This window comes from Pelecanus crispus, chromosome 1 (genome assembly GCF_030463565.1).
Source record: "Pelecanus crispus isolate bPelCri1 chromosome 1, bPelCri1.pri, whole genome shotgun sequence".
Classification (NCBI taxonomy): Eukaryota; Metazoa; Chordata; class Aves; order Pelecaniformes; family Pelecanidae; genus Pelecanus; species Pelecanus crispus.
The window spans coordinates 200,799,511-200,818,768 of NC_134643.1; positions in this window are offsets into that span (position 1 = coordinate 200,799,511).

Consider the following 19,258-nt stretch of genomic DNA (forward strand, 5'->3'; position numbering starts at 1 on the left):
CTACATGTATCCCAGTTCACAGTTGGGCTTTCCAAGGTTTTTACTGTAACTAAAGCCTCAATTTCATAATTCATATTCAGTAAAGCTCTTGACCATGCATTAGGTTTTAAATGCTTGCTTAACAGCAGCTAACACCAATGGAACCTAAAAGTACATATAAGTACTTTCTTATATAGGGTTATACCTAATCACTTGTTTTGCAACTTTGCAGAACAAAGTCTCAAATCACAGTAACTAACATAAGTTTTGCTTACACTGCTCTCAGCAGCTTCGTCTGATTTCAGCTATTTTACCTCATTTTAAGTGTACATATATATATGTTGATAATAAAATACTAGAGTGCATCCAATATGGAGAATGATGTAGCTCTCAAATTCCCGTTACCCTAACAACAAGATCCTGGTTTAGATCACTTTAACTCACCTGGCCTGTGGGCAAAGTTTCTTTATTCCCATGCAAGACCTGAACCAGGTGTAGGACTCTGTAGGTGCCTTTTATCACACTCAACTCTGTCTAATACACTTCTGTAGGTCCATTTTTCTTGAAGACTGTTTCAGAATGACACTGACCATGCCTCCTGAAGGAGGTCAGTGCATCGTGCATGTTGTGTCCTCTCCATCTGCCTAACAGTGTGCAGTGGCTGCACCAACCCCCTTGGGAGACACCCTACTGAGCACCAGAAGGGGCTACTCAGAGCCGCCACTACCTAAAGTTCTTCATCCCTGGTGTCTCTGATTTAGCTCAACAGTGGCAAAAGTAGCTTGGGCAAACCTGTAAACTTCGGAGTTCTTCTGAGTTTAACCTTTCTCTGTTCCTCCTTGCTATGTATGTGAAGTTTTGGCTCATATATATGGCTGTACTGGACCACTACAGCTAAGCTGAAACTGAACAGCTTCTAAAATTCATAATTATCTGGATGGTTTTCTGAGGAAAATCACAGTCCATAAGTAATCTAACAAAAGTGGTGATCCTGGTATACTGGCATGATTTGCTAACCTAACGTTCTTGTACTTACATTTCACTGCTTCAAAAAATTTATCATAAGGGGCAGATTTTTGATTTCTGTGTGGAAGGCCTTACATTTAAAAAGAAAAATAAATTTAGATTCACTTTGCTCTTTACCTGCACTGTAAGTACTGGATTAATTTCTAAACATGCTTATCTTCCTCTTATTTTGCTATAATGATATTTCAATTTATCTATAGTTCTTTCTTACAATTAACTTCAGCTTTGCTGAAAAAGATTCCCTTTATCAAAAGAGAAAATTTTTAGCAAAATTTTGCATTCTGCACCTGTTGTGGAGGTGGATAGAGATTTAATTCTGGATGGGTAAAGAGGGAGATCTGTTAATATTACGTTTAATTTACATGACAATGCTATAGGACCTCAAATTAGCAGATGTTTGACAAACAGCAAAAAGAGTGCCTTCTGCTTCAAAGACCTTATAGTTTAAGCTAATAGTGTCAGCCGCCATCTCCTGTCCTGCTCAACAGATGACTAAAGACTGGGGCAGTTAATTTCCTGTCCTGGGAGAAGAGTATTAGCAGTAAACAGTTTTAAGTTCTCCAAGGATTAAAAACAAGGCAAGAACATTAGACAGTAAAATCAGCCGTCCAGACCTTTAAATTTTCCTACCTAAGGTTTCTCTTAAATTTGTGTTTACAGAATATAATGGAACTTCACACAAACAAGGCATCTATGTAACAGGAATATAACACCTACATTCCTGAAAAACCCTTAGGTGTCCTGCTATGTATTACATGAACTATATGTCTGCATTAATTTTGTCAAATACTTCCACTGTTTTATTTATTCATTAATTCATTCTTTCCTCTGTTTTCTAGAGATAATTCCCTATGTGACAAGTAGTGACAGACTGAAAGGCAGAAAGACTGGAGTCTTCCCTTTGCCCCTGTAAGAAGCATAATGCAATGAGTAGATGAGTTTCCACTGTTGAGCCTTTGTGCCTCATGTCAGATCTATGAAGTTAAGTACTCGAGGTCAGAGGGTCTGTTTCCATGTAGGCAGATGTAATTCCATTGATTTCATATCCTCAGCCACACTTGCATTTTGGTTCTGAGAATACCAGTGCTAACTCTGACTAGATGAGATGTCAATTATGATATGGACAGCCATCTTCAGGAAGCTGACTTGATATTTTTCATTTTATGAAGGCAAATGAACTCAAATAGGGACTTCCAGGCGTTTTGAGATAAGCTGCATTTGAACTAGTGAGTAGGAAATCAAAGACAGGCTTAAAATCTCTGCCAAAGTTACTGCCTGCTAGGGAGAGGTGAGGGCCAATCACTCTGCAGGGGAAGGGGAGCTGGGAGCTGAGATTCACAGTAAGGCGGGCGGAGGCAGTACTGTCACCATCCAGGGCTGTCCCACTGCACCAGAGCAGGCCTGTGATAACAACCAACATCAGACACAGACCAGTGTTCACCCATCAAATCCACAGTGATGAGGCAAGTCCAAGGTGAAGCCAGAAAGTCAACGCAGAGATTCAGGATCAGAGTCAAGATCAGAGAGGCACAAGATGGGGCACAATGATAGCTGAAAAGCAGCCAAAGTGCAGCTCAGGTGGGGACCAAGCACAAGAGCTTCAGCTCCAAAGCAGCTCCCAAGAGGAGAGAGAGCCCCCTCTGAGGTTTTTCCAGCTCTTGCTGCATGGCAGCTCTCATCAGTGATCTGGCCTTGAGCATGGCCCTCTAAAATCCTAGAAGGGGGAGACTGCTCCAGACCCTGAACACTCCCATCATCTTGTGGCCCAGTGCTGCATGATATCAATGAATGGTCTGAGAGAGGTCCTGAGCTCTTGGATGCAAATGAACATCCTGGCTCTGTACTGACTCCACACTGGGGTAAGACCTGGGTGTGCTTCAGCCCCTTTCCGTCAAGCCTGGGCTCTTGCTGAATGGATGTTGCAGGTGAACCATGATGCACTCCTGGTGAGATGACTAGATGTCAGCCAGGTTTTCTTTCTTTTCACTGAATCTTATATTTGAAAAAAAAAAAAAAGGGGGGGGTGGGGGGAGCAGTGTTGGAACAGCTGCAATCATGTGATAAATTAATTCACCCGGGATTTTCTAAGTTTTGGTCACAGTGAAAATGGCAATAATAGTAGAAATGTCAAAACAGTTAATTCTTGCATCTTCTAAAATATCTTTACATGCACTTCCAAAATGCCTTCATTTCAGACACTAAATAGAAGCAAAGACACAGTGGGCTGGCTTGGCAATGTTGTCAATGTAGAAGTGATCCCTTTCTATTCATCGAGAACAGAATTCACATGGTCTGATGAGGGTGGATGAAAGTCCTTTCTTTCTTTCACATTTACAATATCCTAGCTACCATGTTTCAAGGTTTTGTGACTTACTCTCAGACATATTTAAATGTGTGCTGAAGCAATGACAACATGCAGCCTTGTGACAAAGACATTGGCAGAATGGGATATGTGGATTACACCCACATATGGCCAGGGCGTGAACTCAGGCACTCATGCCCTGCTCATGTGCTCACTCCCTGTCTCTGTTTTGGAGTGTTTCAACCAGAATAATTTGCTGTAGTGGGAAATACGGTAGGCAATATGGATGTGGGCCAGCTGGTGCCACCTGGTCTTGTAGCTACACAGTGGTCCAGTGGTCCATATCCTCTTTTGTTTCTGAGTATGGATATTGTCAGAGGTTACTGTCTCAGGAGAGACAGTGAGATGTTTTGACATTTCATCCTTCCCGTGTTCCCAGACTCATTCTGGCTGTTTGGATTCCTGCTCACCTCACAAGGGTGGACTTCTGCCTTTAAAAGGCTTGTGCTGCTTAGCCATGTGCACCCATTTGGCCGTCCCTCAAAAGAGTGCCTACAGAGGCAGATGCCTCTTTCATTCATTTTACAGCTCCTCCAGGGAAGGTACTTTCTCTTATTCTCTCACTAAGGCTGAGTGAGTATCTAAATACTCTTAGTTAAGGACAGCTTTGGCAGGACAGCTTTCAGACACCCTAAAGCAGAATACATTGGGCAGTCCAGTGGGAGCTGTGAGAGGTAAGCAGGCTTGCTGACATCAATAATGAGCTACCCAGACACCTTCTCCTCTCCCCTCCTCTGCCTTGTTTTACTGTAGTCCCTCTGTCTCCTTTCTTCTCTGTCAAACAGCTGAGAATGAATTATTCTACTCTAAATTTAATACCTTTGGTTTTCTTGTTTTTATTTTGGTGAGGGGATTTTTTCAATGTTTTGGTTTGCCAGTCAAATGGAAAATGTAATCATTCTTATACCCTTAATCCTTATGGCTTTGTTGGACATATAGGATTGTGAATGAGCAAGGTAGTCAGGAGACAAAAAATGAATATTGTAAAGTATCTGGTACGTTTTACGCTTACTGTTCTTTTGGAAGCAAAATTTACCAGGCCAGTAGATGAAATTTAGTTCAATTTACTAAGCTTGTTTTTCCTTGAATAATGAAATTCCCAGATCAGAGGGAAGAAGAAAAATACCTCAGAACAATGGGCCTGAAATAGGAGGTTGTAAAGGTAAAACATTTTGTGGAATATACACTCAAAAGACTAGCAGGCCAGAAGGAGCCATTCAGATCTTGTATTCTGACCTTCCATGTAGCTTGGGCAAAATTGTCCCTTCTTGTATTATTATTCATTTGAGTGAAAAACCACAGAAATGTCCCTTTCAGCAAAAAAAAGCCAGTTTAAGTTTAAACACTTCCAGCTATTTGGAATTCAGCACAGGCTTTAACAGTTAAAAATTCGTAGCTTGTCTGTCAGTCAGTCTTTTGTTCTTGTTTTCTTCCCCACATAGATTCTCATAAACTGATTTACCCATCCTTGAACCTTCTCTTTGATAAACAAAATAGAGCGAGTTATAAAGCAGAGCTTCCAACCCTTCAATATTTGTCATGGCTCCTCCCTGAACTCTAATTTTTCAACAGACTTCTGGACGCCTAAAGCAGGAAGCATATTCCCGCCACATATGAAAATATAATTTTCTGTCCTCATATTGGAAATTTCCTTTGTTTATGTACCCTGGGTTTGTTTTGGCCCTTTGGACAGTGTCAGCCTAGCTTTTTATATTCAGATTGTCCAGTGTGATCTTCAAACTCTTTTCAGACTGCTATCTAGGTTATACTCCCCCTACCTGTATGTATAATCTGCATTTTGTATTATTGGATATAAGTTTATATTTATCCCTCTTGCTTTGCATTTTACCTGTCTGAGCACTGCTTAACACCATTCTCTTTATCAGTGGCAGAGCCTGTTCACTCTTCCCCATCCTTAACACTGAGATCTGCAAATCTTCTCTGCAATGATGTTATGTTCTGTTTCCTTCCAGGTCACTGAGAACAGTGTTACACACCTCAGAATGAAACCCTGCTCCCTGGAGGAATCCCGAGAAGCACAGTGAAAGATTATTCATTTACAGTTATCTTTTGAGATCTATCAGCTCACTAGTTTTTAATCCATTTACCATGTGACTTTTTTCATGTTGTTCTGGTTTCTTAGTCAAAATGTATAACATCAAGTCAAATATTTTCTTCTCTGCTGATGTTAGATCAATACCGTTATCTTTATTGACCAGCCTTCCCTGTTATGAAGAGATACTAATTTAGCTGAACAAGCTATAGTTTTCATGAAGTCAGTGGGCAAGCATTAATAAAATTAACTTCCCTTAGTGGTGCAGTGAGAACACTCCATAGCAGAAGGAACATCTTAATCTCTCCGTCCATTTTCAGTCACCTGAAGAAGTTGGTGCACCCGAACTTCCCTTATAAGGGAGGGAGGGTGTGAAAGAACCTTACTTTTCTGTCTGGAAGAGGGCAGAGGGGCTGCCCCATATTGGCAGGAGCAGACTCCCACATCCCTGCTTTCCGACAGGCATCAGACCCCTTGATAGACAGGTAGTAAATCAACCACCCTCATCACAACTTTTCTGACTTATTCCTGCCTTTGCTGCCTTTAAAGTAGCCAACACAGCAGGATTCTCTGAGGTATAAGCTAGTGATAAGACAGAGATATACGCCTCATGCCTGAGTACCTCAGCTTCCTCCTGTCCTCCCTTACCTAAAGCATATTGATGCTGCTGCATCTGATGATGGCAGCAAAACTGCTCCTTTGTCAGTGATACACAGTGTCAACCTAAAAGCTCGAGGTACAGAGGGTGGCTAACAAGTAAAGGAAGAGGATTAATCTCTTATCAAGCCCAGAATCTGATCTGCAGAATTAATACATCTGCTTCAATAGACAGACCAAAGGTTGTTTTGCCTGTGTAGAGACTGTGAGATAATCATAATTTAAATATGCAACCCAGGTGCCTTAAGCAGCATGAGTCACAGACTGTGAAAGAGCAGAACTTTTTTTGACCTTGAGGACTGCAGAATTTGATTCTGGACTGTTAATCAATCTTTATTAAAGGCTCATTCTTGTATCTTGCTGTGTATCTTTGTTCAAAACCTAAAGTGTTTAAGGACCAGTTTAAGTGTAAGCACATGAGTAGTGCCAGTGCTGTCCGTGGCACTTTATCTGTCATCCACGCATGAGTGGTCTGCTGGAGCAGAGGGAAAATGTTCAGCTTCTTGTAAGATCAAGTGCTATGACAGTGCGTGGCTCCCAGTGAATTGTAAGTTTAATCACTCTGCAAAATATTTCTCTACTGGTACCAATTTCAGGACAGCTATTGATTTCACATCTTTCAAAAGCTTTTCCTTCTGCAATTATGACTGTACTTTCTTGTTCATCTGAACATAACATGAAATAGATATCTGCCAGAACAAGCATCAGTAGATACAAGAGATCCTCATTACTTTGTCAATTAATTCTCATGTATTATTATGTGGAAAGTGTATTCTGTTATAAATATCTTATAATGCAATGGCTTGCTAGTGTTTGATTGATCCTCATTACTTTGTCAATTAATTCCCATGTATTACTATGTGGAAAGTGTGTTCTGTTATAAATATCTTATAAAGCAATTGCTTGCTAGTGTTTGATTAGCCCCATAATATTTTTTTGGTTAAAAAATTGATTGTACATGCATGATGTTTGTTACTTGCCTACAAGTGATTGTTCCTCAGGAAGTGAACACACCGTGCTCATTTTTTTTCCTCGGTAATCTCTTCCTTTTGAGATCTCCAGCACTGTAATCCCTTCCTTTCTACATTCTATGGATTAAGTCTTCTTTTCCAGCATGACAGACTTTAAATAACTTAATGACTAGGTGTCTGCAAAATCCCTTGCCTATATTATAAATAACAATATGTAGTCCTCAGTGAACACTGAGAATGTAAATCAACATTACTCTTGCTGTTTATAATATCAGAAAAAAACCACAATTGAATTACAGCCTTATGTTCAGCCATGGACCATGAAATTAGTGGGTAATAGCAATGTACTGAAACTCATACCCTTTAAAAAGGATCAGGACTGGAAATGATCAAAAACTTGTTTTTATAAAAACTGCCCTTCACATGCAGCCTGAGTCATTGCTGCATCACATAGAAGAGAAACAGGTGAAAAGTTGAATCTACATTTGATGTCAGACTGTTATTAGCTAGTGTGAAGACTACATTTCATCTTTAAACAATAAATAAGAACACAAAAAACCTACTGGGTAATCTCCTACTAAACATTTTAATTTTTTTTGGTGACTTTTATGTATATGTTACTAACTGTTATTGCTATGTCATTTTGATAGAAAGCACCTGCAGAGAGGGGTGAGGACTAAATCAGATTAGTTCAGAGGGTGTAAATCTCAGATAATGAGTGACCTCCAGGGCAGTGCTCCAGATTTACATAAGGACAACCCTGCACAGGAGTGTCCTCCTTATTGTGTCTTGCACTGTCCCGAGCCCTCACAGGGTCAGCTACGGCATCGCTTCGCTGCACAGCAGCCCACCTGCCAGGATGGAGCTGCAAGGTGCCCACGAATGCGAAAGCCATGAGTCCAGAGGGGTGGGAGGCCAGGGCCAACCCTGCCGCTCAGCAAGGCTGGCCAGCAGTCAGGTGTGAGGCATATCCAGCCCGTGGGCCAGTGCTCACTCATGAAACGCTGTGTGCATTTTTTATTTCACTCTCATGTATTAAAGAAGAAAATTATGAGATCCTAGTCTGAAAGGAGCAGGACTTTGGTCGCTCTCATCCATTCTGTGATTTCAACAGTGCAGCACCCTGCTAATGGAGGGAACCCTTCACTGGTGGTGATGAAGAGTCCAAGTGGCTCCTTGCTGGGGCTAGGCACACACCTGTTAGATACCAGGCTGAGTGTCCAAGCTGAGGCCACTCTAACTTCAGCTCCAGCATTGCTTTAGTCCTAGAAGTATTCCCAGGTAATGCCCTATTAGTCGTATGAATAAGAAGAAACCAACTGGGATCTATATGCAGTTTGCTTGTCTTTGATTAACACATCCCACTAGAATCCAGCACGGTTGTTATTACTCTCCCTCATCCTTTTGAACTTGGTTCATTTTCTTAATTTTGCATTGGCCTAATTTACAGTATCTGAGACCATTCTCATCCTTTCTATACACATAGTAGGCAGTATCTAATGAGTTGCTATGAAATCCCTTCCTCTTTTTATCTGTAGAACCTCTGTTAGTAACTTTAAACAAGCACTATTCACCCCTAGAGCAGGTCTGATCTCTCTCTGTTGGTTTGGTTTGGGGTTTTTTTTTGTAGGTCACTGTTACTCCAAAGCTTAATTTTGGAGCTACTATTTTTCATACAAATGCATACCTAAAAAAAAGTGTAGTCAGGGCTTTACTTTAACCTGCTAGCATGAACAAATCGAACAACATCAGTCCTAAACATTAACGGGAATAAAATATTTAATTGCTTTTAAAATATCTCCAAAATCTGCTGAGTGCATGGTTTCACCAAACCCGAGGTACACAGAAAATGTAAAATGAAAGGACTAGTGAAGGAGGGCTAAATTTGATAAAACCATAAAATTCAATGTGCATAAATCTAAGCTAAATTCCTGAACACATCTAGAGAGGACAGAATTGAAATTCAAAGGTTAAAAATAACACTATGGTATTTGACACTTCTATCATTCTTCTTATCCGTGGCTCTGAAAACACTTTCTGAATAGCGATCCTTGATGTCTTAAAGGAGAATTTTTCCTCCTGTGTTAAGCCCAAGTAAACTGAGGGACTGAGAAGTGACTTGTCCAAGTTCAAACAGTGTGACAGATAGCAAAAGAAGCAACTCTACAAGCTGAAACCCTCCACTGAGTCTGGCTGGGATGGAGTTAATTTGCTTCACAGGAGCCCATATGATGCTTTGCTTTGGCTTTTGATTAAAAGTGTTAACACACGAGTGGTTTGGCTATTGCTGAGCAGTGCCTGCAATAGCATCAAGGTCTTCTCTTTTTCCCACTCTGTCCCTGTGAGTAAGCTGGGGGTGGGCTAGAAACTGGGAGGAGGCACAGCCAGGACAGCTGATCTGAACTGACTAAAGGGATATTTCATACTGTATGATGTTCTGCTCAGCAATAAAAGCTCAGGGAAAGGAGGAGGAAGGGGGACGTTCATGGTTATGGCATTTGTCTTCCCGAGGAACTGTTACATGTGATGAAGCCCTGCTTTTTCTCAAAGTGACTGGACATCTGTCTGCTGATGGGAAATAGTGAATAAATTCTTTCTTTGCTTTGCTTGTGTGGGCAGCTTTTGCTTTCCCTGTTAGACTTTCATCTCAACCCACGAGTCTTCTCGCCTTCCTTCTATTTTCTCTGCATCCCACAGGAGAAGGGAGTGAGTGAGCGGTTGTGTCAGTGTTTGGCTGTTGGCCAGGGTCAACCCACCACAAGTTCTCAGGACTGGTGTGTGTATTCAGTGCTTGAATAAAGTCTTCTGCTCGCAGAGGTAGACCAAACCAATCTCTAGTTAGCACCTGGGACTTCAGCCTTTGAAAAAAACACATTTTTAAAGAATTTTAGATGAAGAGAAAGCCAATGTTTTGCTAAATAAACCATGAAACACAGTCTAAAAACTTCGGTGAAATAAGTTTATTGATATCAACTATCTAAGTGGAATAGTCAACCCATCAAACTGCAGGATGTTCTAATCAACAGTCTCATGGCATTCTGGTAGAAGATTTCAGCAGAGGAACTTTAACATAACAAAGTGTTCCCTGGACCACCAATCAGACAGCATCATACAGGTATGATTCATACACTTGGAATAAAGTGGTATTTTCTCTGTTCTTTCAAAGTACAGGCAAATAACAAGAAAAAAAATCTATAATGAAGGAGTGTTACAGATCTAGTTATTACCCATAAACTCACAATAACACTGAAGTAAAAAAACAAAGCAACCTGCCAGCCCTACTACTTTTTCAAGAGAAAGGCAGAATAAGTGTGTTTGACATTAACTGCTTCTTTAAAATTAATCTCATTCTTCCAAGACATGAGAGAATGTGCATAACTCACTTTTAGATTAGAATGTTAAAGGGACATTTCCAGTCGAATAAAAATAAACAAGCCAAACCAGTCCTCTTTGAAAGTGTTCCAATTTTATTATGATTTGCTGTAACTGAAAGAGATTCAAAATATTATATTCAGCTTATTTTCTTTATGTTATTAAGAACATTTTTTGTTTAATTATTTCCCCTGTCTGAATACATCTTTCAAAACCCAGCGTAGAGTTAATAGGTGGAACAAAGAAAATCGATGCATTCCCCTCTCCCCCCCTCAAATTTTATTGCAACAATAAACTCCATAAATATGGCAGGAGGACTGCCAGGTAGAGGTAAAATTTCATTTTAACTATTTTTGATTCACTACGTTTCAGGCTGACAATGCTTGTACTTGGTTATTGTTCTTAGACAGCAATAGTTATAATTTTAAGATAACTTAGGTGAAAACAACTTCTATTTAAAATACTGCAGCACCTTTTAAATAAATGAACTCATAAAGCATTACACCACATATTACGTTAAGGTTCAGTGTATGAAATGGCTAATAAATTATAAAGGTAATAAATGGAAACTATAAAGGTAATTATAAAGGTAACCTATGCCATTTCATCAGAATGATCAAGTGATATTTGGGGATTAGTTAGGAGTTTGTTTCTGTATCAATATCTTCATACCTCTATACATGTACACATAACTAAAGGAAATTTTACAAGAAGAAAAGGTAAAGCAAGCTAAATAAGTCTTCCCTTCCTCTGTATGCCCTTTGACTTAGTGAAACAGTTGTGTTTTCCTCAGATTTTCAGAAGCACCTTTGATACTTGCTTCTCTTGCCATTCCATTGTGTCTGATACGCCTGTTGTCACACTGACCTGAAAATGGCTTGGACGTAGGTTTCTGCTGCCCTTTTTATCCCATGATTCTTGTCTTCATCGCAACAGAATACTCTTCCTAATTCCTAACACCATCCTTGGGGATTGAGAGGACTTTCCAAACCCCAGTAGCCACTGTGGCTGCATCCAGAAACGGCAGCAAGGTGGCAAGTCCTCCACATAGTGTATGGAGAAGAGTATATTTTAGAGGAAGAACCATAAGCATTAGCATAAGGACTTAGACATAGGAGCAGCTGTAAACTAACAAGAAAGAAATGCAGAAAGGAGGGCTGCAACCTGACACAGCTGGTCAGGTCCCTTGTGGTGCACCTCTGGGGAGGTCTTCCCTCTGCTTGGGATTTATAGCCATGTAGTGTCAGCCTTGTTTGACACATGAGTCAGTCTGATCCTCCTGGTAGGAGGATTTTAAGCATGGGTTTTTTAAAAATCTGAATTTTGAACTTAAGGATCTAAGTCCTTTTGTAGCTGTAGGATAGGGAGGAGGACAACATATTTGGAATGAGAAATACCTGACCATAGTAAAGAAATATGTCATACTGCAATTGCAGCGTAGGAAGTGGAAGTAACCTTAGTGGAGCTAAGGAAGCACTTCTCTCTTCTGGTGCAAGAATAGCAAGGGACAGCATTTTTGTAGTCATGTGATAATGAAAGAAATGACAATGGGGAAGGTGGAACAACCCATGTAGTATGCACTGAACTTTCTCAGGTGACTGTATCACACGCCTGTGTAATTTGGATTTCTCTGGGGACATATAGTAAGGCAAGTCTGATTCTTCACCCACTTTTGCAAGTTTACTGTTAGTGAAACTCCAGTGACTTTGACTGAAGAAGATGAGAGGATAATTGAGTTCAGGGTCCCTGCTTTGAAGACTTAACAATCTAATTTTGGACTGGAGCAAAAAAACCAAACAAAACCCAATTAGGAAGGAAAGGAAGATGAAGTCCCTCAGGTTATGCTCATGCCTTTACTGGATCTGCTACGTGTCTTTAAACAGAAGCTCTAAATCACCAGTTTATGAACATCTTGAAAGACAGGAAGAAAGAGATTTGCTTTTATTGTATGCCACTAGAGCACAAATACCTAATTTTTGCATCAATACCATAGTTAATTTTCTGCTCACGTGTGAAAAAATTGCAAAGCTGACATTATTGGAGACATCCGCAAAAACATCTGTGATTGATGTTCTTTTGTTTTTACCAAACTGAAGAGCTTATTTTTGTGGTTAGGTGACTGTGCACCATCTTCTCTCAGAGCCCAGATCACTCTTCCAGACCTCACAGAAAGGTACAGGCAAGGTCTCATGTACCTCACACCTTAGCAGCTGCCAGTCTGATGATTATGTCTCTAATTGCACCGTGGCTTACCACTGTTTGTACTGCTCTACTGAGCTGCGCTTGGAAATTGATATTAAGGTAAAACCTCTTCATTAATATATATCTTCCCTTTAATCTCACTTTATGTACTGGGTAAGGTAAAACCTCGAGCCTTGCACAGGCAATATAGAAATTGCAAGGAGAAAATTAATTCAGTTTCTGCCTTTTAGAGCTTGCTTGCTTGCTTGTAATCACAGAGGAATTTTTTCCTTTTACAATTCAATTCTCCCACTTTAGCTCAAAGTCTTTACAATTTCATTCTTGGGTGTGATATTAAAGTTTAATCTTTGAGGATGTTGAAATGTATTTCCTGCAACACGTTATGGGCATAATGCAGGAAACAGATCCTGAAACAACAGACAGCTGCTGGAGTTTTGTGATTTCTATTGTGTTTGCCTTTAGTGTCAATAGAGTAAGCTTTCTTTGCTTTGCCTTGTTTTGTTTTCTTCTGTTCTTCAATAGCAACATTCCAGCACTTCAAAGTCAATAGATTTCTTGCTGTAAACCTTACTATGTATCAGGTTCATCTCCTGGAAAACAAGCAAGCGAGGGCCATGGGTAATAATTATTGTAGCAAAAGACCTTTCTCTTCATCCTGTGTATCATACTCATGAATGTTTTCTTTCAGCTGAAGCTGTTAGTGTACTTTATCCAGAGCTTTGCACACTCTACAATATTTCTTATAGTAATGACAAAGGAATCTGCTGAACCAAAGAAAAAATTAAATCCTATCAAAAGGTTGGTATTTCACTAGCAGATTTCTCAGCCAGCCGAATGCTAGCGCTCTGGTATATACACATTGAAACTAATTTCTGTTTGCATCTGATATTTTTTCACACAGAATACATTTCACAGGATTAATTCTTTCTTTCTCTCTCTCTCTCCAAACCAGAGGCTTCAAACTGCTGTTAGAGCTTGGGCGAGGGGGGGAGTGCAGGGAAGGAAGCAGGGTTAACATTGATTTGTACATTTGTGTTTAAACCTAGATTTTAGTATTTAAATATACTTAGAGCCAAAGTATTCCAATGTTCAATTATTTATCTGTGAGATTAGGACAGATCTGAATTTGTTCTATTCAGAACAAATTCTATTTGTATTATTTGTATTATTCTATTTTATAGTAAGATGTTGTCAACTTTCAGAGGTAGGAATTTATTTATCCCAGGACACACAGAACCTTCAGACTGATCACTGTCTTTCCATTAATATTGGATAAGTCCTAGATTCTTTCCTAACTCAAATGGGACACTTTTTTTTTTTTTTTTTTGTTAGCTCTGTAAAATGCAGAGAGAAAGAGAGAAGTACCTGCAAAGAGCAGTTCTACCTGTGTTAGATCTGAATTGCCCCTTTGAGGTGCCTCTTTATCACCACAGACTACTGAGAGTGCTGGGGGTAGCTACCCCCTGGTTTATGCATCTCAGTAAGTCCTGAGCCCCAGACATTTTTTTTGCATAGTATATACATTCAGGAGTACTATAGTATCAGTCCAACATATAAGTGCATTAAACTGTTTTATACAATGGGTCTTTTAGATTTACTCAGAAGACCAAACAAGTCATGGATGTTTCTACAGAAAGGGACATTTCACACTCAATAGTAGCTATGGAAGGCAAAGAAGATGACTAAACCTGGATGATTGCTCATAGAAGATATGCCAGTAATGTATGGCAGTGACAATGAATGCTTAACATCCCTGACCCCTAAAAGGTTGTGAATGACATTAAGTGCTCCAGGGGAAACATCACAGATTTGGGAATGGCAATGAACTGATTAGGTAGGCTAAGGTTTTTAAGAGGCTTAAGGTACATTTCTACGTGTGGCATCAGCTGTGGCTTGGCCATTGTCCTAAACACACAGAGGTACTGCTGTGGAACAGACTAGGAACAAGACTATCTCCAAAGGTTTTGCTTGTTATCTCTCTCCTGTGGCTGTACAGCCAAATAAAGTGAGAGGACAAGATCCAGGTAATCCTTAGGTGTCTGAAATTAAAACTACACTAACACGAGGCACTTAAATTCTGGAGAGCAATCCAAAAATACCTGCTTAGCACCATTAGGCACCTAATATGCCATTAGTACTGAAGCTTTCCATCAAACAAAAGGAGGTATTTATAACACCAAATGTTGATCTATGCCTTTGTCATTAATGGGATGAATGAGCACTTTTGGAAAATGTTTCTTTTCATTCTTATCTACATTTCTAAGATGAATCACCTATCACAGAAAGGCTTATGTCATTGATTAAAAAGACAGTGTAGGGTGACCAGCCCAGATATATTGATTTACATTGGAGACTTCCAAAATGTAAGGTGAGATAAACCCTGCCTAAGTTGTCTAGAAACCAGTCTAGTATGTCTAACACAGTCATTATGTTTCTAGAGTGATTGAGCCAAGTATGCATTTCCCATTGACACCAACTATATGTCAGATTCTGCACCTGGGATGGAGTAATGCTGGGCGCAACTATAAATTGGGAGAGGAGTGGCTGGAGAGCAGCCCTGCAGAAAGGGATCTCAGGTGCTGGTTGACAGCAGGCTCAATATGAGTCAGAAGTGTGCCCTGGCAGCCAAGAGGGCAAACCGCATGCTAGGGTGCATCAAACGTGTAGACGTGGTACTTAGGAACATGGTTTAGGGGTGGACTTGGCAGTGTTAGGTTTATGGTTTGACTCAATGATCATAAAGGTCTTTTCCAACCTAAATGATTCTATGATTCTAAACACAGCATAACCAGCAGGTCAAAAGAGGTGATTATCCTGCTGTATTCAGCATTGGTGCAGCCTCACATTCAGTACTGTGTGCAGTTCTGGGCCCCACAATTTAAGAAGGATGTGAAGGTCCTTTAATGTGTCCAGAGGAGGGCAACAAAGCTGCTGACAGGGCTGGAAGGAATGTCCTATGAGGAGCAGCTAAGGACACTAGGTTTGTCTAGTTTGGAGAAAAGGAGACTGAGGAGTGACCTCATTGCTCTCTACAGCTTCCTGAGGAGGGGAAGTGGAGAAGGAGGTGTTGATCTCTTCTCCGTGGTAACCAGCAACAGGACAAGTGGGAATGATTCAAAGCTGCACCAGGGGAGGTTTAGACTGGACATTAGGAAGCATTTCTTTACCGAGAGGGTGGTCAAACAATGGAACAGGCTTCCTGGAGAGGAGGCCAATGCCCCATACATGTCAGTGTTTAAGAGACATTTGGACAATGCCCTTAACATGTTTTAACTTTTGGTGAGCCCTGAAGTGGTCAGGTGGTTGGACTAGGTGATCATTTTAGGTCCCTTCCAACTGAAAATATTCTATTCTATTCTATTCTATTCTATTCTATTCTATTCTATTCTATTCTATTCTATTCTATTCTATTCTATTCTATAGTCTATTCTATTCTATTCTATTCTATTCTATTCTATTCTATTCTATTCTATTCTATTCTATTCTAACTGGGTGGGGTCCACGAATTGGACAACCTTGTACGAAAGTCTTCCGAAGAGATCAGTTTCATAGGTTCACTGTCAGACCAGACTATCCATCCAGACAGCCCCATTAATGGTGCTGTCATTTTGCCACTTCTTTGCGCATTTAGCACTCAGCAGCTTCAAACCTGTTAAAGGTTTCAAGCACTTCATATAGGTATAGCACATGCAATTAAAAATGTTACTATTGTTTAGTTAAATAAGAGACTGCATATAATTGGATGAAGAACTATTCAAAAGACATTGAAAATGTAACTGAAGCACTGTAGCAGAGGGCTTAATTTCAATGTATTCAAATCCTCAAAGAAAAATAAGACCAAAGTGAAAACCAGGAATGACAGCTGTTATTCTGATTTACACCATTCAAGGATTTGAGCTAATTAAAATTAACCTACCAGAGTTTTGGATGAACAGATGAGGTTTGAAATACTCCTGGGTTTCTAAAGTGAAGTATCATCAGAAAATCACAATAATGATATATAAGTATTTCTCCATATCTGGAAACTCTGAATGGAAGTACTTTACTGATGGCAATCTGAAAGAGACTGAATCCCTCTGCCTCTGCTTCAGATTCTTAAAGCTGGATACTAATTAATAAAATCAAATCATGGATAAAGAAAGTGTTTCAAGAGAAGACTAACAGCACTTTTCAAATTTCCCTTGGAGAGCATTGCTGCAATGGCTTCTGTATCTGTTTTTTAAAGAGGGATGTACATTTTTTAGGGTCCCAGAAACTCAAGGTGATCTGAAATGGTCAATGACAATTGCTCAGAAGCATCTATTTCTGAAATCCTTCTAAAGTGGCACATGTATTATCTAGATTTTGCTTACACCTATAGATTTCATAAAAGTCCAATTACTTCCCTAGAAGAAGATTGAACTGTCTCGTGTATCAAAGCAGACCAAAAAAAACCAGCAAAAGTTGATGACCCAGAAATATATGAAAGTAGGCATCAGCCTCTTCACACCTGGGCTACCTTTTGCTCCACAGTCAGTAAGGCTGCACCCTGAGTTACCTGCAGATCCAAGCCCAACAGCAACTTCAGACTCACAGCACACTTGATGTGGTACCCAGAACACATCAACAGCTGCCAAATAAAGCTGGCACCTTGTCACAGGCCAAGGTCTTGTTAATATGGGGGGACTGTATGCAATCACAGGCTGGGCTGAATCCACTATGGTCCAGTAGTCTGGAAGATATCCACAGCTTTGCTTTTTTTGACTACATTTGTCCATCCTGTACCAAATGCTTCCTTGGAGAGGTTTGAAGCTGAGGCTGTTAGACGCCCAGCAGTGTGTATCCGTAGTGTCTTTTCCAGTAGCCTGAATTCAACCAGTTTTGAATTCTGCCCACAACCCCCCACTGTTCTGCAGATGGCTGTGCCAGGACCCTTCCAGGACACAACACAAGTCTTTCTTGTCTGCCTGACATTGTCATTGCAGATGGACAGACAGGCTTGATGGGTATTACAAGGGGCTGGGTGCAGTAAATTGGCTCAGGATTAAACTTCAACCACATGAAATTGTGTCCAGAAATGCCAGTCAGACAATGCCACAACCCAAACTAAGAACCCACTGAGAGGTGAGCGGTGTCATTACACATCTAATATGGCTTTGAGCCCATACTTAATGGGCTATAGAGCTGAAAAACATGGGGCAGGGTGTGCTTAATCCTACTCCAAGACAGTTTGTTATGCTGCAAGAACAGTGTAGTCTGCTTCAGGGTTACTTGAAAACAAGCATACCTATATGACATTGTGAGGACCTGAAAACTGTTTCTAATCTGAGAACCTTTATATATCACAAAGTGAATCCTGCCTCCACTGAAGTTTACTAAAACTTTCTTAGTTTCAAGAAATCTAAAGTTAACATTTTCCTGGCTATAAGACTAATGTGCTGTTCAGAATGATTTCTGAAGTTTATAGTGCCTGAACTTCTGGAGCATAATAATGAAGCATGGCCTGCTCTGCAGTTGCAGCAGTTAGCACTTGGCAGTTACTTCAGTAAGACCGGGCTTTTCCAGAGGGTCAAGTCCTTCTCTTCCAAATTGTCCCAAGTTGTGACTGCTCTGTCACATCCAGGGAGACCTGAACTCCCTTTGCCTGAGAGAGCCCCAGAATCAGAAGTACTGGGAAGTGGAGTGCAACACTGATTTTCTAGTTGTGAGGCAGATGTAGTCAGGGTGTAGTATTTTCCAGGGCTGATCAGTCTTCCCAAGAGTCAAAGATTGTCTCAGGCACAATTCTGGGCTAATAATGCACTGTGTGGACTTATTGCAAACACCTCCAGCTCTGTGCTGCCCTTCATTAGGCAGTAGAGGCATACTTCAATTTGTAATAAATTCACCACCTTCTTTCTGGTACATGATCAAAGCCTTCAGTCCACTATTCTGAGATCTAGTTACATCTTCTTTAGAGCTCAGAACTGAAAACCTGTCCTGCAATGCATGGTTGCAAACTTTTTGTTTGGCTTGTTTTCTCAGCACTTAAGGCTCCTCTGTTGTTATCTCTGTGCTAATATCCACCTTCAGTGCAGAATTTTAATCAAGATGGAGGTCAGAAGACAACAGGGGAGCAAAAACCAGCCCTGCAAGCAAAATGGAGTTTTCAGCTGGAGGTAGATGTGTCGAGAGTGTCCCTGGTTTCAAACATCATTCACAAGGTGTAGGTAAACACCCCCAACTTCCTTCCTGGTGAGCTGCTGCAGCTCATCACACTGAAGCAATCACTTGGGACAGCAAGGAGCTGCTGGCCGGAGATGCAATGGGCCACTGGCTCCAGCACCAAGCAGTTCGGGGAATGTCTCACCCTTTAAAATCTGTGCTGAAATTTAACACTCTGATTTAACCAGCTTTAGCTGTTTAGTTAAATCTGTGATAACACCCTATAAGCAGCTGAACAGATCCCTGTGCCTCCCTGCTTCTCTTCTAAGCATCTCTTCCATTTCTTGGTTTACTTGTCCTAATAACAGACATTCATCACAGTGGTAACTTCCTACTTCATCTTCTCATTAACCGCTCCTGCAAAACACCACAGCACCTAAGAATTCCCTGCTGAACTGCAAATTACTGCCACTCCTCTCTTTCAGCAATTATAAGCTCTTTTTTAAAAGCATG